Here is a 26,090-nt window from a genome sequence, read left to right as displayed (position 1 = left end):
GTCAGGCATGGTGTCGAGACTGCACAGCGACTCGCCACCCCGTGGAGGCTGCCGAGTCAGAGCGCGCTGCTTCTTCAACTCGTCGTAGCTCTCACACAAGCTGACGACTTCTGAAACTGTGCCCGGATTCCTAGCCAAGAGCATTTGGAATGCGCCATCGTCAATGCCCTTCAGGATTTGTTTGATCCTGTCAGCTTCGGGCATGGTGTCGTTGACACGTCGACAAAGGTCGACGACGTCCTCAATATAGCTTGTGAAGCTTTCGCCAGTCTGCTGTGAGCGGACGCGCAAGCGTTGCTCTGCGCGCTGCTTGCGGACAGCTGGTCGACCGAATACTTCAGAGCAGGACGTCTTGAAGACGGTCCATGTGGGGATGTTCTGTTTGTGGTTGTTGTACCACAATTCGGCGACGCCAGTCAGATAAAATATGACGTAGCCTAGCTTGTCGGGGTCATCCCACTTATTATGCGCGCTCACCAGTTCGTAGTGGTCAAGCCAGTCTTCCACGTCGGTCTCATCTGCACCGCTGAAGACCTTTGGGTCCCGGAGCCGAGGAAGCCCGGTGCAGGTGACGGACAGGGACGAAGGCGCCGGTGGGTTTGCGTGGTCAGTCATGATCGGCGGTAGCGTCCGGCTACGCAGCTCCAGGGTGTAGCGACGGGGATGAACAGCACCCTCCACCAAATGTGAAGAGGTTTATTGGTCGTTGAAAGACGTAATGGTCGTCAGCGGCAAGCAAGCGAGAAGAAGCGTCCAGAGGCACAGCGGCGATCCGAAACACGAGCCGAGCGTTGGCGATGCTGCTGGATGGAGGCGCATCTTCTTCTTCACAATATATATTGTAATGGCGAAGAACGACAACGGGGCTCTGGCGCGAGATCAGGATGCGCGAGGAAGAGAAGAACGAGGTTGAGAATAGAACAGCCGGCCTAGACAACAGGCGTTGTGTCTATTTCTCTGTGTCTCCTTCTCTACAATGGCGCAGTCGTCGAACGGCTTTGGCGGACCCCAGCTGTTAGCTTGAGGTAACGCGTCTTCTAGAGGAACGCCATCACGCTTCCTCGCTGATGGAACCCGCAGGTAGACCACCGCGGCAAGCATCCATCCCACCACCAGCGGACGGCGTCCAGGCCTCCGTTGTGGTTCCGGGGAACTACTTGTCCGGTGACGCACTGCTTCGCGGCAACAATGAGCACGGGCTCCTCTCGCCCAGGGACGGCGTACCTGCCTCCTCGCCACCACCTGCCATTCTGTCGGCGCTTCAGGCACCGCCCGTGGACGGCGTCCAGGCCTCCTCGGCGGCTCCAGCCCCCTTCATCGACGCCGCAGTACCAATTCACAACTTGACATCGCACGGGTTCCGGTTGCCCCGGCACGCGGTTGACGCTTTCAATGGCAAGGCTCCCTTGCCCAGGACTCTGACTAGATCTGAGTTTCCACGGGACGCCGTCCACGCGTCCATGGCCATGGGTTGTGCCACCGTGAGTACCGGAGCCGTTGTATCCCCCGCAGATGCCGGCCCTGGCTCTCGGTGCGGAGCACCCGACAGCGCCGAGGAGCTGCTGCGTACTATCGCGCAAGTCCGCGTCACGACTAACGCGTTGACAGCGTCAATCTCCGTGCTGTGTCCTACCGCCTTGCCAGCACTGCACTCGCTCAATGCCGCGTTGGCCGCCGCCGCCTCGCAAGACCATGAACAGACCTCACCCGAGAGCCGCAGAGCGCTGGTGTATGCCCTCACGGAGCTTTCAAACCAACTCGGCTGGTTGGCGTCGTCATGCTCCGGAGTTTCGCCTACCGTATCACCATTACCGGCTGCCAGCGAACTACCGGAATTCCGCGGCTTCCAAGACGACGCCGGCAATTGGGTGGCCACCGTCAACGCTCTTGGAGCTCGCGAGGCGTGGACGGACCAACAGAAATGGTGCGTGGCCATTGACCGCCTTCGTGATGCTGCCAACGCATGGCACAACTACGAAGGCGTGAAACAACAATCCTGGCATCAGTGGTGTGCAAGATTGACGACTGTTTTTCGACCACTTTCTCATGCCTGTGATTCCCTCCCTGCCGACTCAATCTATACCACGGATGGGAGAGGTGAGGCACACCACCTCGACGTGGCACCTCGACCCTCCACCACCCTGCCCTCCCTCGGTGACCGAGATCAAGAGCTGCGTCATGACTGTGTAGCTGTGCCCTGCACCAACGTCCCCGCTCCTGAGCCCCGGCCCGATGGTACAGCTGTGTCCTGCAGCTCCTTCACAGGAGGCTTCGCGGAACGCTCCGCGCCAGACACCGACACAGGCCGCCAGGTGCACTTGTCGCGACCCACCTCATCACCTTCCTTTCTCGTGACCAAGCCTGCCTCCAAGTCACAGAAGTCGATTACGCGAGCCCCAGGCTTATCTTCACTTTGGCAAGTGGACAAGCCGGCTCCTCGATTTGGCAACACGATACCCGTTGACAAGCTGGACGAGCCAATTCCAGCAATCGGTATTAATGTGCTCTCAGACCGACCGGAGTTGCGTACGCGAAGTTCAGGGCAGTCATTGGCCGAGTGCGCAGACAGTCACCTTTCCTTGAGTAAGGGCCAAGCTGCTGGTACAAGAGACCGACCAGTACAGCCCGTGTGCGCCGATGGCGTCCGCAGCGACGCTGTCACATCCATGACTCTGCAGCCGACGCTTCTACCACATCGCAGACGCGCACAGGGAAGTGCTTGCAGGGACGTTCCCATCCCTTTCAAGGATGTCACTCTGATAGAGGCCGGAGAGACCAACACGGATGCAGACATCGATGGCATGCCACTTCGATCAAACTGCCAGCCGCTTGGGTCGTCTTCCGTCGCTCACCAAGTTAGGCCACATCGCGACCGATGCCTTCCGCGACCCCCCCGACACAGCCAGCATCGCTCCCCAGAATGTTCGGCAGCTCTGCAAGACAAGTCACGGCGTTCACAAGACCAACCACCGCGGTACAGTCAATGCCGACCGCCAGAGATAGTTTCAGCAGCTGTCCATGCAGTGTCGCAGCGTGGCCTTGACCGACCTCTGCGAGGCAGCCAGTGCCGCCCACCAGAGATACTGTCGGCAGCTGCGGCCGCTCGCAGTCGTGGCCGAGTGTAATGGCGAAGAACGACAACGGGGCTCTGGCGCGAGATCAGGATGCGCGAGGAAGAGAAGAACGAGGTTGAGAATAGAACAGCCGGCCTAGACAACAGGCGTTGTGTCTATTTCTCTGTGTCTCCTTCTCTACAATATATATATATATATATATATATATATATATATATATATATATATATATATATATATATATATATATATATATATATATATATATATATATATATATATATATATATATATATATATATATTTCGCACTGCTTAAACGGCTTCGATGAGCGAAGCTCACCGAAGCCGTTTAAGCAGTGCGAAATGTGTGTGTGTGGGTGCATCTGTCAGCATATTTTGCACTGCTTAAACGGCTTCGATGAGCGAAGCTCACCGAAGCCGTTTAAGCAGTGCGAAATGTGTGTGTGTGGGTGCATCTGTCAGCATATTTTGCACTGCTTAAACGGCTTCGGTGAGCGAAGCTCGCGCCGGTGTTCTATGACTACTACAACTAATGCCAGCCGAACTAAACAGATGTATGAAGAGGCAGCCCCGGAAGTTGCCGATGTTGATGGCACAGGCATTCATGCAGCATAGGTATCAAATCTTGAAGCGATGCTCTGGCGCCCACGTATTAAGGACGAGCTGCAACGCACGTTTACGCATTGCGATGGAGCCTGCTATTCTGGGCACCGCACTTCACTTTCTCTTTCTTTTTTCTTTCCTTTTTTTCTTTCTCCACATTTACTATAGCGCCTTTGGTATACATCTGAGGCACTGGGGCTGCCCACTGATTGCGAGTTTTCTTCCTGACTTCTTCTTTTTCTTACGCCCCTACTAGTAACAGGAGACAATTAGTAAGGAAGTTTAAAAAGAAAATGATTTCACGCGAGGCACAGACTGACGATGAAAAACGTCCCGACGTGGTTTTTCCCTGCCGCTGCGCCTTTGATGGCGGCCGATAAGACCGCAAACAATTGACGAGCCGCTGCCTCGCTTAATTCGCAGTCACGATCACACAGCGCTCACAGCGTAGTACTTTTTTTAAGGGAAAGCGAATCTACTAATGGAGGAATGCCATAAATATTGTGAGCTACGTGCCCCCCCCCCCCCTCCCCTTTCCTGGCGCTTGCAAAAGGAACGAAGTTTCAAGCTTCAATTAAAGCTTCGGCGTAATCACGATTAGCCCATTAATATTTATGTCAGCCCAGGCACAGACTCCACGGCGGCATCAGGAAAGAGAGCCGAGGGAAGTAGGATAAGGAACAGGTAGAGCTGCGGGACGTTGGAGCAATTAAAGTTGCTTCGATTAAAAAAAAAAAAAAATGGAGCCGTCAATGTTGAGCAGTGCGACGCAATGGTTGAAGAGACATTAACGATGAATATTTAATCTAGTAGTGTTAGTAAAGTACATTTCTTCATTACCATTACAGAACTAGTTTGCCAGAAAAGCCGAGAAAATTCGAGAAAACCACGTGTAATGAAGAAGAGCTGTAACGCTAGTCTTGACGTTCTAGCCTCAGCTCATCATGACGTCGGCGCTTTGGACAAGAGTCTGCGCGGGTCAATCTGATTGTTTATTTAATGTGTGCAAACAACTGGATCATGCTTACATAGAACAGCGCATGATTAAAAGTCCTTTAGTGTCACATTTGACCTCTTTGAAATAATGGGAGATATTGTCTAGCATAGTTCGATGACGTTTCCTGCGCCAACGCGGCTCAAATGCGCGTGAACTTGTCCTGAAACCCGACACGTAACACTGGGTGTGCGGGCTATGAAGTTTCGAGGCGAAATTCGAGAGAAGCAGAATTTCGGTAACAATTTTCTTCAATAACATTAAATGTTTTCTAGTAAAACAAGCTAAAACGGCGTTTTAAACAGTAGATTTAAACAAGCAGTAAGATATTTGCAAACAAAATCAAACGTTTTCGCTGAGAAATTTAATATTTACTTTTTGATGCACTTGTGATTGTAAACACACACACAAAAAAGAAACGTTCACGACAAACATTAAAATTATTGCCATAATTGTAACGAATATACACTTTACGCGGTATACTGGCGCTACATGGCCCTGTAGTGCACTACAGCCCTCACGCCATAGAGGTATGCGCCCTATGAAGGCCCTGAACAAATGTCGTCGTTAACGCCCAAACATCGTAATAAAAAAACGTGGCACATAGACTTCGTGATGTGATTAGGTTGTTATGTAAAGATTCAGCCACAAAAAAAGAAGCTAAAGACTGCAAAATAGGACTGCATGCGATCCAGCGTTGTCGGTAGTCTGCTGATGAAGCGGAGGCGAGGTGCGGGGCGAGAAAGCGCCTTTATTCTTCATTTTTAAAACCCCTCAGTCCGGAAGACCCGGCCTGGAGGCCGCCTGTTTCGATCACGTCACAAAAGTGTCCCGATTCTAAACGAAAAACTAAGGAGCCACTCAACTCTGTGAAGGTGCATGACCGAAGCTTTTCATTTCTTTCTTTCTTTCTTTCTTTCTTTCTTTCTTTCTTTCTTTCTTTCTTTCTTTCTTTCTTTCTTTCTTTCTTTCTTTCTTTCTTTCTTTCTTTTCGATTTGCGCAGCGCTCTCTCGTAACTTTTTGCGCCCTCCATGCCGGGAATTGGAGCTCCATCCACGTGTTTAGCAACGTAACACTTCAGTTGCTACAGGCAACAACGTCGGTAATGCGTTCATACTCCAGCAACAACGGAGTGTGGCCACGTGAAATGACGAGTGAGCTCAATAAGAGATCAGATTGCCATATCAGAAACGGCTGATCGCCGGCAAGTCCACGATCGGGGAGCATGAATTATAGGAAAACGGCGCATACAAAATGCACATGTGACCGGCGCAGAATTCGAGTGCCACATTTCTGCACGCTCGTCGACGCCGGGTTTTTAGCCTACGACGCCGCCACCGAAATCTGCGAGTCATGACAAGCTTCGCTTGAACAAAATAAACACCCTAAACAGGTTAACCACCCCGGAAAGACAGCAGAGAGTAACACCGTTGCATCGTGTAGAGGCGCTGGCGACATCTGTCGCCGCTTCCGCCAACTACGCGGAGGCCGCGTTTCAGAAAGTGAACGTCTCGAGGATCGCGACCTTGCAGCCTGATTTGCATGGCCTCCCTTATCTCCTCCACTTCTCATCTTTCCTCGGCGTTCTTAAGATGGATGTCATTTCGAAAGATATTATCGCAATTTCGAAAACGTTTTTAGGCAACAGCGCACATAAAGGAGAGACGACGGTCGTCGAGTGTGCTGTTTTGATACTGAGCCAGATCTTTACGGCCTGCTCTGAATTTTTCTCACCCTCTGAGAGGCGACGACCAAGATAGCTGAGTTCAGCAACTTGTCCAGAGCGCGCCTGAACACGAAAATCCCTATCAGCACAGCCCAGCGCGCGAGGCAGCACTCATCGCATAGCGTCCTAACGTCCGACTATGCAAGCTTGCACCGTCTGGGGTTTATCGCTGCCGCGAATCTTTTCTGCTGAGAACCGCAGCGCTGGCAGATGCAGAGACCCGCTATCGCGACAGTGGTGCAGTCCTCCTCCGCCTCCTTCTCCTCCTCCTTATCAGATAACGTTAAAGAAGGCACCCGCTTTCTTATTCCTCATTTTCTTTTCTTCTCGGCTATAGCCTACATTTTGAGACTTCACACTTTTTTCCAGGCGATTCGATGACCATCGCGACACTTCAAAACGTCCAGATGGGGGTATCTTGTAGGAGTAAATGAATAGAAAATAAATTTCAAGCCCGAAAGTAGCGGGTTCAAACCCGGCCGCGACGGTCCGATTTCGATGGAGGCGGCATGAGAGAGGCCCGCGTTTTTTTGCTGCAATGTGTTGCTAGGGGCCTGTTAGTCATAACACGGCACATCGTTTGCTGTAGCGTGCAACAGATAATTAATCACAGGCTCCTCATTACCGACCAGTGTCAGTTTCCGTTTCAAAAACGACAAGCCTCCGGGTGCAACTATGACCACCTAGCGGGTTTAGAGCTCGATTACGTCAGCACACAGAACTGTGACGCACTGGTGCGAGGTTCGCGAGCAGCCGCCGAGAAGCAGGCTGCTGGAGCAAACACGGCAAAAAAAAAAGAAAGGCTATGACGTCATCATAACTTGTTGCAGCGTGGTCATGTGAGGGAAGTAGGGGGGTCACCGATGGTCACCTTTGAGGGTGTCACTAGCGCGAGGGTGTCGATCGCTCACGCAAACTTCAAAATTCACTTAAAATACCTTCAAAACTGTATTCGCTGTTGATATTTTGCAGATGATATACGCTTGTTCACGGAAATCGATCCCGCAGGCTATCTCGGCCGCGAAATTTTGTGCCAGTACCCATTTAAGGAACAGCACATGGTCGAAATTTCCGGGGCCCACCACTACCGCCCCCATAATCATAATCACTACTCATACCACTCAATCGCCACTCAATCACTCATAATCATATAATGGTTTTGAGAAGCAAAACCGCAACAACTGTTATTAGCGATACGTCTATTCAAGGATTTTTCATTGCTTGAGCATAATATCATTACACTCCTCAAAAAAAAAAAAAAAAAAAAAAAAACGTACTGATCCCCAACCGCAGCTTACACACAAGAGCGGTGTCTGATGTCACACAGCCAACATTGTTTATTACCGAAAATCTTCATATAACAGCGCTGCCTTCCTTCATCGTGTGCCAATATCTTGCGCTAAACGTCAGTATATGCATTATGAACTAGCCTACTCTCCTATTTCGCTCATTGACGCGTTTCATATTTTTCTGTGTAAGCATTGCGGCAAACATTTACACGTCACAGCAAAACGAAATTTAAGGCTCGGGATTCATCGGAAAAGAATCTCGGCCCGACCTTGCACAGCCGCGCGGTCGTAAAAATGGGTGTGCAAGGACGCAAGCCGGCATATAGAGATAAGCAGGGAGAAGATAACGAAGGTGATGACGACGAACTTACGATAAGATAGCAGGGACGGCCAGCCGCAGGGTGTCCCTAAGAGCAAAGCTTTGTCAATCCCACTTAATCAGCTCTCAAAAGATGCGCAATGCGGGGAACAATTAAAGAATGGCCTTGATAACGGAAACGGGAACCTCTTTACGAGTGGGCGCCTAAGAGACGCCATCATGACGTCACAGAAACAATGGATGAGAATGAAAGGAATCAGCACACGCAAGCTTTCAAAAGCGACATTGCCTTTAAAACTAAGTGAATTGAACTAATCTGAATTATTGCAGCAAGCTTTGGATACGGGCTAGTTGGTATTCCATTTCAAATGTGACTGTAGCGCACGTGAAGACAACAGACAGAGACCGTCGAAGACGAGAAGGGTTTCTTGGTGCGCATTGCGGCTGTATTCCGTTCTTTGAAAAGACCCGTAAGTTAGCTATATAGGCATTCTAACGAAAATACAAGATTTATCGTAGAAGCGGCTGCTGTCGCTGAAGGCGATTCGGTTAGTAAGCCTTCAGTAGCTTTAACTGATAAGGAGCTTGCTTTTTTGCGTCCGCACACGCACTCTTGTTCATCTTGAGTGGGCTGTTCGCGCTTTGGTTGTTTTTTGAGTGCTGGCTTCGTGTTTTGGAAGGCTTGCACGTGAACACTGTGTAACTAGAAGGAAAAGAAACAATGCAGCCTTAAATGAAGTGCTGAATTCTCAACACAGCGATCACACAGCAAGGCGCAGGAAGAAAAGAGCGATCGCAGTCGGATAAGTTAACTTTCCCCAGGTCAGTTTCCCAAGGAGATTCGCGCAAACTGCAGCGAGCTGCAGGCTTCGGTTACTAATGACAGTCTCCATCAAGCGGATCGCTGGTGTTTCAGGTTTCTCGATAGAAGTACGAGAAAAAAGACGGCATGCCCGACAAAAGGCGATCGACGATACTCTTTCTTCCAAGCGTAACCGTAGCATCAGTTCTTTGTCCCTTTCATCCTTGTATTTCCTTGTTTCTAAGTTAGAAAAACTTTCCGCTCCGCTGCTCGATGAACGGAAGCATTCACGAACTTGATACCTGAACCATAAATCTTCCGCTTCGTTAGCGAGCTGCGGAAAATTTCTTTGAGTGTGTGTTTTTGTTTTTGCTCGGGACTCGCAACGTTGACTCTCATCAAAGCGCACTTTCTATCGCTCGCAAAAAGTTTCCGAAGGCGGATAAATACAGCCGAGCTTCCTGTTTCACGCGGCGGCTCGACTCGGACAAAAAGAAACGAAATGACCTTCCAAGAAACTAAGGACGCGGGGTGAAAAAAAACAAAACAATAACAAAGATATAACGAGGGCGGGAAGAGTGAGGAAGGAGTCCGGCCCGTTTTTCGGGGACTGGATTGTTAAACGATTGTTGAAACGGATGATTAATGATCCTGGACATCGGGAGAGCGCTTAAAGCTAGGGGTGGCCAATATACTTGTTGCAGCCCTCCTTGAAGTTTATTGCCGTTTCGATGACAGCGCTTGGAAACAACTCAATATATATGATTGGGAACTGGCGGCTGGAAAGTGCGTTGTGAGCTAGTCTCCGCTGGGGCTGCCGGGATGGGCATACATACATGTGCGCTCGCGGTCATTGGCTTCCGGGGTACTGAAGATAAGATCGCTGAAGAGTGCTATTAAGATTTCACCATCGTAGCGCGTGTATCGAAGTTCCAAGCCCGTATTCACAATGCTTTTTGCTACTTATCGGGTGTTGAGGCTACTGACCGGTTTTAACACCTCTTACGAACACCTCAGTAGACTGGCCTCAATTCCTCATCCTAGCACCTTAATAGTGAATCACCTTAATTCTCATCCCTTCACCTTAATACCTCATCATTTAATCACCTCGAGGCATTGACGTATCGCTTTAATACTTCATCCGATTACCTCATTTGACTGGAGTTAATGCCTCGTGTTAGCAAGCGGAAGCTGACTTTGAATTTTTGAGACATATCACACATTGGACGCTTCCACCGATTATGTGCTGCTTTATTGCTTCCTGTTACGCTGCGAACCAAAGCCACGCTGCAGAAAGACAATTATTACATGCGGAAGTCACGAAGAAGGGGTAGCAAGTTGGGTTTAAAGGAGCCGAGTGAAACAAAACAACAGCAGCAGCACCACCAACAACAACATGCAACAACAATAACAACAATAACAACAACAACAACAATGCCAGGCCGTCACACTCCCCGGGTATCAACAATGCAAGAAGGCTAACAAGGGCGGAGGAACAATTTCAGGGCGTTGGCCTGCCCCGCAGAAGAAAGAATATAATAGCCTGCGTACGCAGGCAGCGCTTTTATTCGCACAGCGTCGTTTGGCCCCATATGGAGGGAAAACAAAAACACAAACAAACAAGGCAGAAAAAAAGGTGGCTGTTCGGTCGTTTACGGCGAAGTTCGCGCCTTACAACTATCTGGCCAACATTCGAACCTGCCTTCCTCAAGGAGACGGGAAGGTGATAGCACAGGCGTGCGCACTGAGGGGTGGGAGGGACCTTGGTCATCTATAGGGGGGGCGCCGATTCTGCCCCATACATTTACTGAGTCCGACATTTCACGCCATTTTTTTAATGTGCAGGGTTATGGCTAAGCATGTTTTTTTGACGAAAATGGTGACCAAGGACCCTTGGGTGTCGTATTTAAAAAGGTGTTTCATTTACTTCCCATTTTACCCCTGAGAGCCGGGGACCATTGGCAGGCCTTTGTGAGATCCACGTCAACGCATCATTTTCACTTTTGCATGCATTGTGAGCTCGTTTTCTTTCGGACGTGACCAACGAAGTGGGGGGGGGGGGGGGCTTTGCTCCACTCTCCCTAAATTTTGCCCCCCCCCCCCTAAACAAAACCTCGCGCAGGCCTATGGGTGAAGAACGACAGAGATCACTGCCTTTCTCTCACCGCCCCGTCTCTAGCGTTGTTTGTTCCCGTCTTAACGATGCACCAACCAGCCCAATTAGGTGCATTACTGACTCATTCGTCCCGAGCCAATCAAAGGCAAGCAGACGTTCGCTTGAGATGGGACATGAGCGCTTAACCTAGATGAAGCGTTTGCGTCGCTTATTTCCATTTCAACAACGCTAATCGCCAGCAAAGCACAACCAAGCGAGACTGGAGGGCGTGGAGAAGGCGCTTGTAGAGGCGTTGTAGTTCGTGGCCATTTGTTATGCCCTGCTTCGACAAGAGAAGTGTCTACCGTTCCGAAGCAGCAGAATCTTTATGCCATGTTTCCGTGTCTTCGCTTTCGCAAATAGTCCGTCGACGTCTTCGTCGAAAAGCTCGGTACAGCTGCGTTACAGTGCGGCGAGTTCGGCTTCGCATGGGGTCGATTATTTCTAGCGACCACCCGCAGTGTACCGGAACGTTCGCAACTTAATCAAGGGTAAAACAATAAGATATCGATGCGGGTGTTATGTGCAGGTTCAAGCTCTAACCTGAATAAAAAAGGGCGTGGTTTTTGGACCGTGTTTGGGAACGTCTTAATAAATAGACCATTCAGATATGCTTTCATGGCGTGCACGAGATTGCGGAAGGCGGAAGCGATAGATAACAGAAGCATGCGAGCGTATAAAACGCTGCGCCATCTGCACATTAAGCAGTGATTCTAAGGTATCGATTATTAAGGCGAAAACCTTAGAGGCCTCATCAAACGCGAAGAGTGACCGTCGGCGTCCGCGGCGTCAAGACGAGGAATGCAAAGAATCATTACATGGTGAAGTCACCATATGACGTCACCATGCCGTCACAGATCGCCAAAAGTGTGTGATGCTACTATGACGTTATCATCATGCAACTATGACATCACATGAGGATGTCATCACAAGAAATCGTCACTTGGTCAAAGGTGGACCGATCTCGGAGGTACTGCAAAAACAAAGATAGGTGCAGAAAGGTTTTTTCGCCTTCGAGTCGTCTTAGTCGTCATGAGGGACGGTGTGAGTTTCTTGGCACTATCAGTCGTGCACTTCTCTTAGGAGTGTTATCGACGCAGGTGTCTCAAAAGTTGTACACCGGAGCTGCAGAAGCGCACTCCCGATCCTGGCGACCGCATTTCGCTGGTTGCCGAAGTGAGCGAGCGTTCGGCGCTCTTCGCTCATTGTACTTATCACGTCGAAGTTAACTAACAGACTAACCAGGCGCCGACGACATAACCCGTACGTGCTCGCAACAAGCACGCCTGTCTCCGGTGATGGCGCGATGCGGGGGAGTCCTTGCGTCGCTTTGCTCGCGGAGGACGCTGTCAACCGAAATAGCAGGGCTCGAGCGCTGACAGAAGCCAAGGCTAACAAAGCGGCCGCATCCTCCTTTGCATGCGGTGATCTCGGCCTCGACAGTGCGCGCAGCGTGCGTGGGGCCGGCTCTCTCTCTCTCCCTCCGACGCCGCCTCGAAAAACAGCGAACGCAGGGATTGCGGCCGCTGTGCCGGCGCCGTCAAGGCCCTTTCTGAAGGGAGAAGCCCAGATTTGAAGTGTCGGCGGCGTTAGAGGTGTCTTCGCACCGAGATGAGATGCCCCGTCTTTAATATGTTGGCACAGTTACAACTTGCGCTGCTGTAAACAAGTAGTGGACGGGGTCACAGGCGTACGCCCTCGGTGGAAGCTGTCTATACTCAGAAATAAACTCAGTCTTTACCTTAATTTTTTATTTGTAATGCATGATATGATTAAAGCTATGAATAGGTTGCCACCGTCTAGCTCACGCTCAGAGCTCTTTAAATTCTTAAATCACATGGAAAGGACAGTGTCCATATCCGCCCTGCACCCCCTTCCCCTCTTTCAATCAACAAGTTCTCTACCTCGAGTCAGTAGGGGGAGCTTCTTACCAGCTAGCTAAATATCGGCGTATGTTGGCTAACGGCTAAATTATGACTAATTTCATTTTAGCCTTGGCTCTTGGTCACTACGGTCGTCTACAGTGTTGGCTAAATAATGGCTAACGTCGGCTAGTGTTGTCGCACGTTGGCTAAGCATTCAATTACAAAAAAAGGCTTTCACACTGTTTGGCAATTCCCGAGTAAGGATATTGTAGCAAATACTACCACGAAAGTCAAGTCGGAGGTATATGATGTAATCATCGTAACTCAGACGTTCACAGCGCTCGTCTAGTAAAGCCGCACAGTCATGACCGACATTGACGAATGTTGAAAATATTTCTCTCGATTTGGAGGCGGGATAGGGGTATGACGACTATAGATAAACACTTGTTCGCTGTCCTGTAGACGTCAGCTGACGAAATATCTCATCTAGCGTACTCCGATATCATTGTTTTCGGTCTTTTCACTGAAGTTGTCCTTTCGAATAATGAATTGATAAGCTTATGTCACTCACGCGTCGTTGCGTTTCGAAAAAAAACAAAACAAAAAAAAAACGCCACGCCTGCGCGGAAAGCGCAGCACAGTCACAGCGAAAGCTCGAAGAGCGGAATTTCTAGAGCCCGTTATAAACTCTCTGGTGGCTACTAATACAACTCACTAGCAACGTACCCACTACGCCACAAATCATAATTTTTGTGAAGTTGGGAAGCACCCACCACGACATTACTCGTCATTCTGCGGAGAAGCGAGGTACCAGCTGTAAGGCATTATGAGCAGTTTCTTGACGCGATGGCTGATGACGAAGAATTACGACTGAGCTTTTGTAATGGGTTGGAAGCTTTAAGGACCCACTAGTTACTTCATTCGCATTGTGTGACGTCCGGTCGTTATGTCACTCTCCCACCACGCTTTATAACATACGCTAACGTGAGAAAGAGATAGAGAGAGGGAATTAACTTTATTGAGACCCTGAGGAAGTGGATCATGGGAGCCTTATGGGCTTCCTTGGCAACCAATAAAAGTGCACTTGCGAGGAACCCACTATATAAATCATCATAATTTTTGTGAAGTAGAGAAGCAGCCACTATGCAATTTTTCGTCATTCTGCGGAGAACCGTGGTACCTGCTAAACACCTGTAAGGCATTATGTGCACTTTGTTGATGCTGTGGCTGATGACAATAAAGAATTATGGCAGAGCACTTTGTAATGGGTTGGAAGCATTCAACAACCTACTCGTTGCGCAATTCGCATTGTGTGACGCCTGGTTACAGAATTCGCGTTTTGTGACGCCTGGTTGTTATTTTACTCTTCTACCACACTACATTACATATGTTAATGTGGTTCCTTCCCGACATGAAGCCGGTATAGGGTGTTTTTGCAAAGCAGTTTCAAGCACCGGCATGGCTCTGAGGTAGGACACTGGACTCCCACGCAGAGGGCCCAGGTTCGAACGTCGTTCCATCCTGGAATTTTTTTCTTATTTCGTTTTTTTTTCTTATTTTGAGCGATAGTGGTTACGGACACCGGCGGCGGCGGAGAACTACGGCGCCAAAAACGGCCCTTGTTGTGATCTCATAACAGCTTTCGCTGTAAAAGAAGAGTGAGAACGCGAACGAGTTGAATATGTACAACAAATACACTATAGGTTTGCGAGTTATCCGTAGAGGTGATTTCCCAGCCTAAAAGGCCCCAGACGTCAGCGCGCATCCACGTGTGGACCTCAGCCACGCAAGTCGAAGCAACTGCTCGTAGTTTAGGGATAAGACAAAGGCAACCCTGCGTCTCTCGCTCTAAAATGCAGGGACATGCGTTGCAGAGAAGCTCGTTGCAGGTGCCGTATCGCCGTTCATTGGGGGCCTTGGTTTCCGCAAAGCCCGCTTCGCCCACCACCCACGAGTCACCGGTGACATCCGAGGCAACCCCAGATAGAAGGTTCGCGAAACCAGCAACGAGGATGGCCGCTTTTGTTTCGGAGGCTGATTCCAGGCATATCCGCGGCTTAGATGTCTTTGTGGAACTTACGTCGGGGGACGTGAAAAGCAAATAGTAGCGTGTGAAGGCATCGTGTTACGTGCGCCAAACAAAAGATACTAAGTCGACGACGGAATGATGCGGAACGTCGGGGGAAAAGGAAGATCGGATAACGCGGGAAGGAATAAGAGGAAATAAGGTTGCGCGGAGTTGCAAGACCCAAGAGATACGAGACAAGATGGCAGCTTGCGAAGATTAGGAGGGGGATGAGGAGCATGGTGATATAGAGGAAATTGAGGCGAGAGAGTTTTCATCGGGAAAAACGCCATTACACGGCGTCGTTCGGTGAAAATGTTTCAAACAGGCGAAGCTTTCACAATATGCTTGGAGCTCTTCTTAATTTTATACGCGTATATTCTTACCCTTCAAGAATGGCGAAAAACACGCTGCTAAAGCGATCTGCAGTCCTTCCAAAGGATTCAAATTCTTTCTTTCTTTCTTTCTTTCTTTCTTCCTTTCTTTCTTTCTTTCTTTCTTTCTTTCTTTCTTTCTTTCTTTCTTTCTTTCTTTCTTTCTTTCTTTCTTTCTTTCTTTCTTTCTTTCTTTCTTTCTTAAAGACCCTTTTACCAGCAGTTGCTCACACTAACAGTAGTCGACGTTTATTGATGCTTCCTCAGACAGCACCTTGTATACAATCAACGTGCCGTTCCGAAAAGCAATCACGTGACTCGGCTGCTTTCGAATAATTTATCGTCGTGAGAAGCTTCCTGATTTCTAAGTGAGCTGGACAGCTGCTCGGTGAGAGCGTGGACGGGCGTCCATTCTAGGTAGTTACCGTGGTTACGGTGAGGATATATATCGCGACGCTATATTCGCGGCGCATGGTTCCGCTTAACACCTGTTGCTCATACTGAGACCGTTTTGCGTGTCTGTATGCCTCGCTGCGCTCTGAAACGCATGCTGTTTTCATGCATCGGAGAAACAACACGATAGTTAGGGAAGGCTGCAGCTGGCGTCTTGCAGCCTGCCTGCCACCAATAAGCAGTTAGGGGCAGTCGTGAGCATTTAACAGTAATTTGCGCGCCCATTAATTCTCCCCTTCCCTCCGTTTCCTTCTTTCTTTCTCAAAAATTTGGGTGTAAGCGCTGCCGTCTTTCATAATTAGAAGCTGGAACGAGTCCGCTTACGCAAGAGGCGTAGTTGTCGGGAATCCTGAGGTAACAACGTATTTCCTGTAACTGCATGTTTCTGTGATAATGACGGATGAACTCAAGACATAGTCCACGAGACGTTATTTTCTTATGCCTTCCAATTTATAAAACTTCAGAGATTTTCGTGTGTCTTAGCAGTTGCTTTTTTTTTTCTTCTTCCACATTCTTTTATTTTTTTTAACCTGGCAGCTAGCGAGCTTAGCATGTCTCGTAGTGCCTGCAGTTTTCTGTTTCTATTTGCGCGTTGCGCGCCACAGAGCAAGAAAGCGGTGAACTGTAACGTACCAGCATCCACAAGCCTACATGTTTTTCTTTTCTTTACTTTTCTGTTAGTTTCCTCTGAACCATGCCACAATAACCAAGCCACGTATCTCAGCGCCGGCAGTTTTATGGCGTGCACCACGGCACTGTAGAAAAAAAAAAAAAAACACAGTACGGGCATACGTGTGGGTGGTGCGTAAGAGCAATCTCGCCACACATTCGAGCGTAACAAAGAACGAAATAAAGCAACAAAAGAAATAAAGTTTCCCCGGCAGTTTCTCCGCAAAGCCAGAATTGTGCCGGTTGTTTACGACCCACTGTTCGCTTCGCGTTGACATCTATATATCTCTGCTCCGAATGACGCAAGAGCCGAGAGCAAGTTCAAGAGAGCACGCGCGGTGCTGCAGCTCTAGCTAGATGAACGATACGCCAAGAAAAACCGGTCTGTAACAAAAAACAGCGGACGTTGCAAGGCGGTCGCGTTAGTTCCGTCTCCGCGGAACAAACTGGCTCTGTCACCGTGACCCCTCCCCCCCTCGACACACCCGTGCCCGGATTTTACAGCGCGCAGTCAGACCCAGTTCGGAGTGAGACGTCAAGCCCGCGCCTTTATGTACTGCCACACCTACCCATCGCTTGCCGCTATTTTACACGATGTGCCTGGAGAATGGCCTGTCGCCAATTGAACGTCCAGTGGTGTGTAGTAATGCGCGTGACCGCTAATCAACTTGAAACCAGGAATCGAAATCTGCGTTTCCTTTTTTTTTTCCTTTCGTTGTCACGGACAAGAGACGGTGTTCGCAGTGGCTGTCGCCTCGCAGCGTGAAAGAAACGGTATCGAAATCGTAGTGATTATACCCTCAAATAAAAGCCACGAACAATCGAATTATCCGCACTATAGCAATTATCCGCACAGCGAGCGATAATTGCAGAGATTACAGCCACATCTCTTCCATGTTAATGAAGGACTCTGCTACACAGACTTTCGTGGCATAATTTTCAGGAACAAAGAGCTCATCGAAGCGACGAATAAGAAACTCGCGGAACAAGGCACGCCTCTATAAGAGTTCGTATGAGGTAACTCAACGAACCCTTGCGCATGTCTTCCCTCAGTAGATCGGCTGTCCCAACTTGATAAGTGCGAGAGGTTTTACGAGCAAGGCCTGCGAATGGGGCGGCAGGTATTCGTCAACCGGTAAACTTGAAGCGCGAGGAAGAGACAGTGACACCAGCGTACATGTTGTCGACTATCATTCGCTCTAAAGTTCGACTAGTTACGCGAAAGCCTAAAAAACTCACAGGGTCCCTCATGCATTCGCCTATGATGACAAGAAGGCGAAGGCCATCTTTTTCTTCTCAGTTACAGTTGTACTGATTCCCCCCGCCTCCCTCTGAAAACTTTCTGCACTCAGCGCGGTTTTGCACTGCATTCGGGATCGAAGACATTGTAAAGGTTTCTGCACCTCCCATGCCTCCGGGATCGGCCGACCTGTGACCAAGCGGCGACCTCAAGTGATGACGTCCTCACGTGAAGTCACATTATATGACGTCATTATGACGTCACAAATTTCGGCGATATGTGGCGCAGCGACGACGTCACAGGGTGACGTCATCGCATTATGATTTTTTCGCATCACTCGTGTTGACGCCGACGCCGGTCTCTCGCGAAGTGTGGTCAGGTCTCGCCAAGTCTCGAAGACGCCGACGTTCAATTTTCGCGTTTATTGAGGCATCTAAGGCTTTCGCCTTAATAATCAGCGCGTCGTCGACCGCTTCCTAGAAACCGTCCGAGCTCCCACAGGCACACGCCAGGCGCGGGCTGAATTGCTTTTACATCCCGAAATAGCGGAAGTGCTGGCACAGATTTGCGCGTCTCTGTTAAACAAAACACGGCAGGCTGGTCCTCCGATGCAACACACAAGCAAACACCTCTCCTTCCGCCCCTCTCTCTTTCTCTCTGGCGCTTCTAGAGAGGCTAGAACGCTACACTTCTGCAGTTCTTCGCCTGTCGGCCAACAACGGCTCGTCCTCCTTCCGTCCAATCGTGGCGCGCACTGAGCTTCCGCAGCCGGCCACTGCTGCCTGTTTTCCGAGCTCAGCTATTTGCTGGCCTCCCTTTCTGTCTCTTCATGCTTCATTTTAGCTTCGCGGCCTTCGTATCGCCAGCAGGCGGCAGAAGAGCTCCAGAGGTGGCGTGCTTCTAGTACGTTCCCTGCAGCACTCGCTTCCTCAAAAACATCGCGGTCTGGATCGATAGCGTAGTGGGGAAGCTGGCGTGCGTTTGGAACACGTCCAAGGGAAAGAATAAGGATGCAGCTGACACTACACGCTGGCAAGCAAGGCCAGAAAGACGTGGAAGCTTACAAAAAAAAAACAAATAAAAAAGCCAGTAACCATGCAAGAAAACGTGTCTATTTCTTTCATTCCTTTCTGTTTTCCTTAGCTGATGTGCAGTGAACCGAAATCGCGCGCTAGACAGTTGCAACGTGGGCGGTTTTATTTCCTTCTCTCTCTCAATTTTCTTTTGTTGTTTTTGCGTATTCAAAGAGCCGAAGCTTGGAATGCGCGTTATCAATCAAGCATATCTCGTGGAGCTGAATATTCATTAGTTCAATTACATCAATGTAGACAATAATAATAATTTCAGGGTTTTACGTCCCAAAACTACGATGTGATTACGAGGGACGCCGTAGTGCAGGGCTACGGAAATATCGACCACCTGGGGTTTTTTAACGTGCGCCTAAATCTAAGAACACGGGCCTCAAGCATTTTCGCCTGCAACGAAAACGCGGCTGCCGCGACCGGGATTCGATCCCGCGACCTTATATAGATATATATCCCGCAACCTATATATATATATATATACATATATATATATATATATAGTGTGATGACAAAGACTCCGATGTTCGGGCGCGCGGGCAGTGAGATCGAGGCGGAGGAAGAAGAGGTTCAGAGAATAGAACAGCCGGCCTAGTGAACAGGCGTTGTCTCCTGTTTCTCTCTTTACAATGGCGAAGTATATATATATATATATATATATATATATATATCTAGAGATATAGATATATATATATCGATATATATATATTATATATATATATATATTAGATATATTATATATTGGATGTATAAATAAAGCCTGTCATTAGGTATAGTTCTTTGATAGAGATTCACGCAGGATATTGTTTCGAAGTCGAGTGTCCCGACCGCGATTGACTTCCTCCCGCTACCTTGCGCAAGGGAGCCAATCGCGATCTAGGAGTTCGATCCTAATCAATCGGATTGAATTTCGGTTGAATTTGCCCGTGCCACACCGTACAGATTTAGACGGTCACGTTGCAATGTGAGATAAGCTGCACACACGATGAGCTTGAGCGGCACGGAAAGCTTATTTATGACAGAATACCGAAGGAAAGCAACTTATTTTTCGTAGGCGTGCAATAGCGGTTGCAGATCCTGCACTACGGTATAGGGATAGTCGAAACGCCACGTAAACGGGCGCTGTGAATGCGGCTGACACCAGGAAGTAGGAAGTTAGGTGGTAATTTAGTTTGCGGTGCAGTTTACCTAATAAACGATGGACACTACAGAGCTGGGTTCGCGGAACGTGACCTTTTAGTTATATAAAGCAAGAACGTGTCCTCTTCATTAAGTACGAATTCATGTACATACCCGAGACTGGCAAGAAATGCGTGAGAAGCAAGAGTTTATGGTTCATGGATGCCATGAAGGGGGCTGGCTGTCACAAATGTGGCGCTGACTAAGCTCAACGTCGTGAGGTTTTGTTCCTGTACATGTCTGAACTCGCGAACTTTAATCGTGAGAGGTCTTCGTCGGGTAGTTGCTTTAATGTAGTCTGAATATTGAGCTCTTCATCAAGACCTTAATGCATACATTCTCGTGGGCCCCTCGTCACGCGTAGTGCGAATGAATGCCGGGAACTAGCTCAAGTGCCGTCGTAAATAATCTCGATAGCGAACACTAAGGAGCCAGGTTTTAGACAAAGTCAAAGCCGATGTCAATCTGTCCCGCTGTCATAGCTACGCACGTCTTCCCGGACAATTCGATGAGCCCGCCTTTAAAAGGGTACTGACAGGAATATTTTCAGTTGTCGTTTTTTTGCGTCAAATGAAAGGTCAAGTCCTCAAGAGACTAGAAAAGGTAGTGCTAAGCGCGAGTGCGCCCTGAAAAAGTAATTAAAGTATGTTTTTAAAAGATAGTTTCGGTTCCTACTGTACCCTGACGTCAGAACACGGTATGAGCTTCTCGTCACGTGCTCGCACAATATATAGTGACGTTTCCACGGCCTCTCCGCACCGTGGCTCCGTTGGTGACGCACAAGCGGTCATTTTGGAAGTTTTGATGACGCACAAGCGGCCATCTTGGGAGTTTTGGTACCTAACGTCATCACAACTAGCCAGACAGCTACGTGAAGTCACCAGAATTTGTACTGTAGCCTGACGTCAAGCTAGTGTCGATGTCAGTAGGTGCGCCATGGAAAAATTCACTTTAATATCAAATTAAAATACCTTATCAGCATTTGCTGAGCTTCACACTTGCTCAGAGCCGTCTCTGCATACAGGAGATTTGTATGGCAGAGTAAGCTCGCCTTCGAAATAAGGTGTCAGTACCCCTTTAAGACACCTTTACGACAGTTTCAAGATAGGTTGCGATACAGGTAATGATACTATTGTCTACAGCGCTTACACATTAAGTTGAATGTTTAAAATGTTTTTCTGCCTGGATAATTTCTGTCCTGATGCGCAATAGGCGTTTCATTGTGCCGTACTATAAAATAAAGAACGTCCGAAACACGTGACTTCCGCAGGAGCAGCGGCAAGCGAGAGATACTGAATTAGATGAACAAGTGAGGTTTTTTTTTTCTTTGCGCGAAAATCGCAGGAGGCGACTCTGCTAATGAAAGAAAACTTTGTTACTAGGCACACCCTCATTACCGTAATGAGCCCGACGCTCACAGCTGCCGAGAGTAATGGTGTGGTTGGGTAAAATTTATTACCGCAGGGTGACATTCGCTGAGCATTCGCGCAGCGTAATAGGAAGGAGGGAGCGGCTGGGCGCGAGAAATTTCGCGAAACAACAAAATTGGTCTAAGCGTTATCATGTACACGTCGCCGTGCTCCGCTTATTTTTTTATTTCTTTTTGTCTGTGCACGCCGTTACATCTCGTTCTGCAATTACGCCAGATGGAAGCAGCCTTTAGAAATAAATTGTGACACAAAGGGCCTGCCTTTGCGATGCTTCGTAACCGAGATGAGACTTCAGCGTTAAGAAACGCTGGACGCATTGTAATACGAGCCCCGAGTCAAGCATCTTTTCTAGCGCTGTTGTAAGCAGGACGTTGTCGTCATTGGGAGTCCTATTGCAAATGATGGCAGTAGACCGGGGGAGATTGAAGAAGATCCAGCGTATGAAACGCAAAATGACCAAAGTAAAAGATACCGTCGTTATGTTTTACGCCATTGACCGATGCTTGTAAAGTTTTGTTATCTGAAACTAGCATACTGCAATTGCCGCCGTATGGTGCTAACGCTGCACCGAACTGCCAGTATTCTAGAGACTTGCAAAAGGCTAATGCAGATAAAACGCGTTAAACCTATTAACAAAGTTAAAGATGTAATACATAACCTCGGCAAATGAGGTAATGTACTCGCACAAATTTCCGTCCTAGCTATTAAATATCTCAGGAAATTATTACCGCTTGCGCGTTGGCCAAGACAGGAGCAATGAATATTAGCCAACAAATGAATAAAGCTGTAAAGACGGAAAAACGGAAATCAACTAATTTTAGATGGCTGTCTTTGACACAACTTTTAATTTTGTCTTCCTACCTTACTCAGTCGACCGCTGTGGCTCAGCGGCTGTTGTATTGCGTTGCTAAGCGCGAGATCGCGGGTTCGATTGCCGGCGTTCTTACAGAAGTGCAAGAACGCTCGCGCATTTAGATTTGAGTGCACGTTAATGAACCCCAGGCGCCCCAATGTTAATCAGGAATCACCCGTCGCAAACGGGCATCGCAATCATACAGTGTTTCCCGCGCGTAAAATGTGAAATTCACTACAAAAACTCCCTGTTTCGTCGGTCCCTCTTTTTCACATTCGCACGCGAGCAGAGCGTTACATGCGCACAAAACACGCACACGGAGAGGGGCCTCAAACAGGTGCCCGCGCATGGATGCACTAAGCGGCTGCAGCAGCTACGTGCGAATGCACATAATATACAAAGTCGGAGAACGCCTGTGACGTGCGATGGTAAGCGTATGCTGTAACACCAGTGTCGTATAGGCTCAGTTGACTTGACGAAACGACGCAGAGGCATGAGATCGAGATGACGCACGAAAACGAAGCGATGGGGATGACAGCGTTGCGATGTAAATGGAGTACTTGATGGAGAGAGTGGCGCGAACGAACGCGACAGAATCGTGCCTCCTTTGGGTTCCCCGAGCTTTTGCCGTTTCGCTCTCTATTTTTTTTTCTCTAGTAGATGCCACGTGCTGCTGCTTTGCCTTCGAGCCAGCCGGGTCACGGGCGCGTTGTGTTATTGACCCAGCGGTGGCAAAGACTGTCAGGCCGCGCACTGCTCGTGACACTGCGACCGCGTGAAAAGGAGATGGGGACTGTCGTCCAGATGTCGGAACCACTGCCGGTCATTAGCCCTCTTGACGAAGGGGAGGCGCCAAAGTCAGGAAGGCTGGAAACAAAGAAGCAAGAAGAGGAGATATATGTGTACGAAAAACCAGGAAAGGAAAAGACGCGATAGACAACCATGGTGTCAGCTTTCTCGAATGGGAGGCATCCATGGTGTCTTTGCTTAGACGCGCTCCCCGGCCGTCTGTCGAGAAGACTCGTAGCTAGCGCCTGTTTTGACAGGGGCACTTGTGCTTCCTTATTTGTTTTATTTTTGTACTTTAGCCATCGTACTTGAACCAATCGCACAGGAAAAGGGAACAGAGAAAAGTTTTGTGTGGGTGTGTTGGATGAAGAATAAAGAGAAGCGACTGGTATTGCACTTGTACTTTCGAATGACTAAACGAGCGGCATGCTCTATTTGGGCCGTGCTGTCGATTGGCCATTTCTGAAGGGTTATCACTTTCAGTAATCGATTGTATTCAGGCTCGTTCACACCTGCGACTAGCACCGGTCGTGCGATCAAGTTAGTCTAAAAGGGACTGGTCTCAAATCGTCGCAAGTGGCCGCTTTGACTCAGTCAACGGCTGCTCGATTTTTCAGTCGTGCGACTGAAGTCGCCAACCTCTGAAACCAATCAGATGTGCATAGATATGACGTCAGCATATATCTTACTGGGCAATGGCAATGCGAGAAGACGAGAAGTTTCTGTGGGGACGGGTATAGGCCCGCTCGTAGGTGTGGACATCAATCGCCTTGAGTCGCTTTTCGGTCGCTAACGACAAATAGTCCCACGACCGGTGCTAGTCACAGGTGTGGATGAGCCTTTAACGTATCGGCGAAGCCAGCAGAAACATTTGAAACGAGATGAATCTATTTACTCGTCGAGTTCTGGCGTCATGTAGCACAATATGTACCCTGGTGCACTGAAAGAATGATGGCGAAACAAACTTCGTTGAACAAAAGCAAAGCACGTGATCTGCGAGTCGCCCTCAGGTGAGTGACTTCTCGCGCTGCTGATCAATTACTTGAGACATGTACCAACTAGCCCGTCTTTCGCCGCTTGTTCACTCCTTGTTACATGTTCCAGGATGTCATGGTCCTTGGCTGTCCGCTTTGCTCTGATCCACCAATCGTCGCTTGTTCTATACGAGTCAACGCTGGTGAGTATAAGTTCTCTCACTGCTCGTCGCAAGGTGATCTGCTCGCTGTCACTTCCGTGACACCGTTGCATAATTGCAGACAGTATGACAAAAAAGACAATATTATAGATAATCCGCAAGACGCAGTTGCGATGATGTCCTCGCGATGGCAGACTCTAGTGCGCTCGTTTCCTGCCAGCTTTATACACAGATCCCACCGTGGTAAAGTGGTTACGGTGCTTGGCTGTTGACCCGAAGGACGCGGGTTCGAACCTGGCCGCGGCGGTCGCGCTTTGATGGAGGCGAAATGCTAGAGGCCTGTTTACTTAGATTTAGGTGCACCTTAAGGATTCCCGGGTAGTCTAAATTTCCGGAGCCCCCATCTACGGCGATCCTCATAATCATATCGTGTTTTGGCACGTAAAGCTACAGATATTAAATTAACTTTATACTTAACTGTCGCCGGTGTACGAATCTCTGGCATCGATACAAAAGTGCAGAAACTCGCCCCGATACTGCCACGAAGGGACACGCTCCGTAACTGAATATACATGAAAAGACCGGGGGGCACCGAGTGCTCTCTTTTTTCATCCGCATCTCGCCGTTACGCTTAGCTCACCGGAGCCCTAGCGAACTTCTGCGCTTGCGCACACTCGGGGTCATGACGTGCCGCGCAAGCCTGATGCATGCGGCGCTCCTATTTCCGCCACCGCGACGGGATTAATGGAAGGAAAATGAAATAAATGTTAATTAACGATAAAGAAGGACAGGTGCGCGGGGCCGGTTTCAAAAGAGCAGGAAGGACGGGGAGCTATCCAGAACGTGCGCGCCTCGGCAGCTGCAGTAATCGCGCAATATGCACGCCGATCGCGTCTTTAATTGCCTCCTTCAGTTACAAGTAGCGGCACCGCCAGTTGATCGAGGCTTTTCGATACGGCCGGCGTGCGCAGTGTCCGCTCGATTTGACAAGCATGGCCCCCGGGGCTTTAACGTAAGCGTGTGCTCGCGCTCTTGTGAGTGTGCGCGCGTATGTGCGATAGCGGTGGTGTCGAGAGGACGTGGAGGCAGCGGGGTTGAGAAAATACGGGAAAGGCAAATGGGACTGTGTGTAGAATGAATCAGGTGTATTGTGACCCACATCGCGCGGTGCTGCGTAATCTGTTCTCGTCTCGAGTGCGCTGTACTATACGCTCGATTATATAGGAAGACGGCGGCGGCGATTTCTCTTAGCGCGAGCGAAGCAGCTCGACGCGAGATAAGGACGAGATTGGCGCGTCGCCTGCTTACATTTTGCCCTCTCGAGGAAGTGACTGTTAAGGCGGGTTCGTGACCAGGCGCGACGCCGGCGCCACCGAATAAACGTAAACTTATTATGCGCTGTGCCAGCTGTGCCAAGCGACACTTTCTTATATATATATATATATTATATATATATATATATATAGATATATATTATATATATAATTATATATAAGATATAATATATATATACCCGCAAAAACGAAATCGGCGGGGACGCACAAATTTCGCTCTTGCGGGAATTTCGTTGGCGCGAGAATGCGGCAGAAAAGACATGGAATTTACAAAAAACACATTTTATTTCCAAAAGTCAGTGTGTTTGCTTTGCGGGCCTTACCATGCAGCAGTTTCATGCCTCTCGACCGGGAATGGGCACAAAGTTCGCCGCTGCACTGGTCAGTGCGCCGCGGCACTGCGGCTGTCACCAGTACCGTCCCCAAGTGCGCCTACAGGCGAACCTTCTTCCGGCTCCGCTGGATCATCGCGGATCAGCGCATAATCGTGGACAGCGAGCTGCACGCAACGCCGAATTCTTCGGCGATGTCCATTTTTTTCCTGCCCTTTTCCACCTCACTGATGATTGCAGCCTTATCTTCCAGCGTGATGAACTTCCACGTTTTTCGTTGGAGGGCGGCATCTTTCGCAGGCAG

The sequence above is a fragment of the Rhipicephalus sanguineus genome, chromosome 6 (genome assembly GCF_013339695.2).
Source record: "Rhipicephalus sanguineus isolate Rsan-2018 chromosome 6, BIME_Rsan_1.4, whole genome shotgun sequence".
NCBI lineage: Eukaryota > Metazoa > Arthropoda > Arachnida > Ixodida > Ixodidae > Rhipicephalus > Rhipicephalus sanguineus.
Note: the sequence above shows the minus strand (reverse complement) of the source record.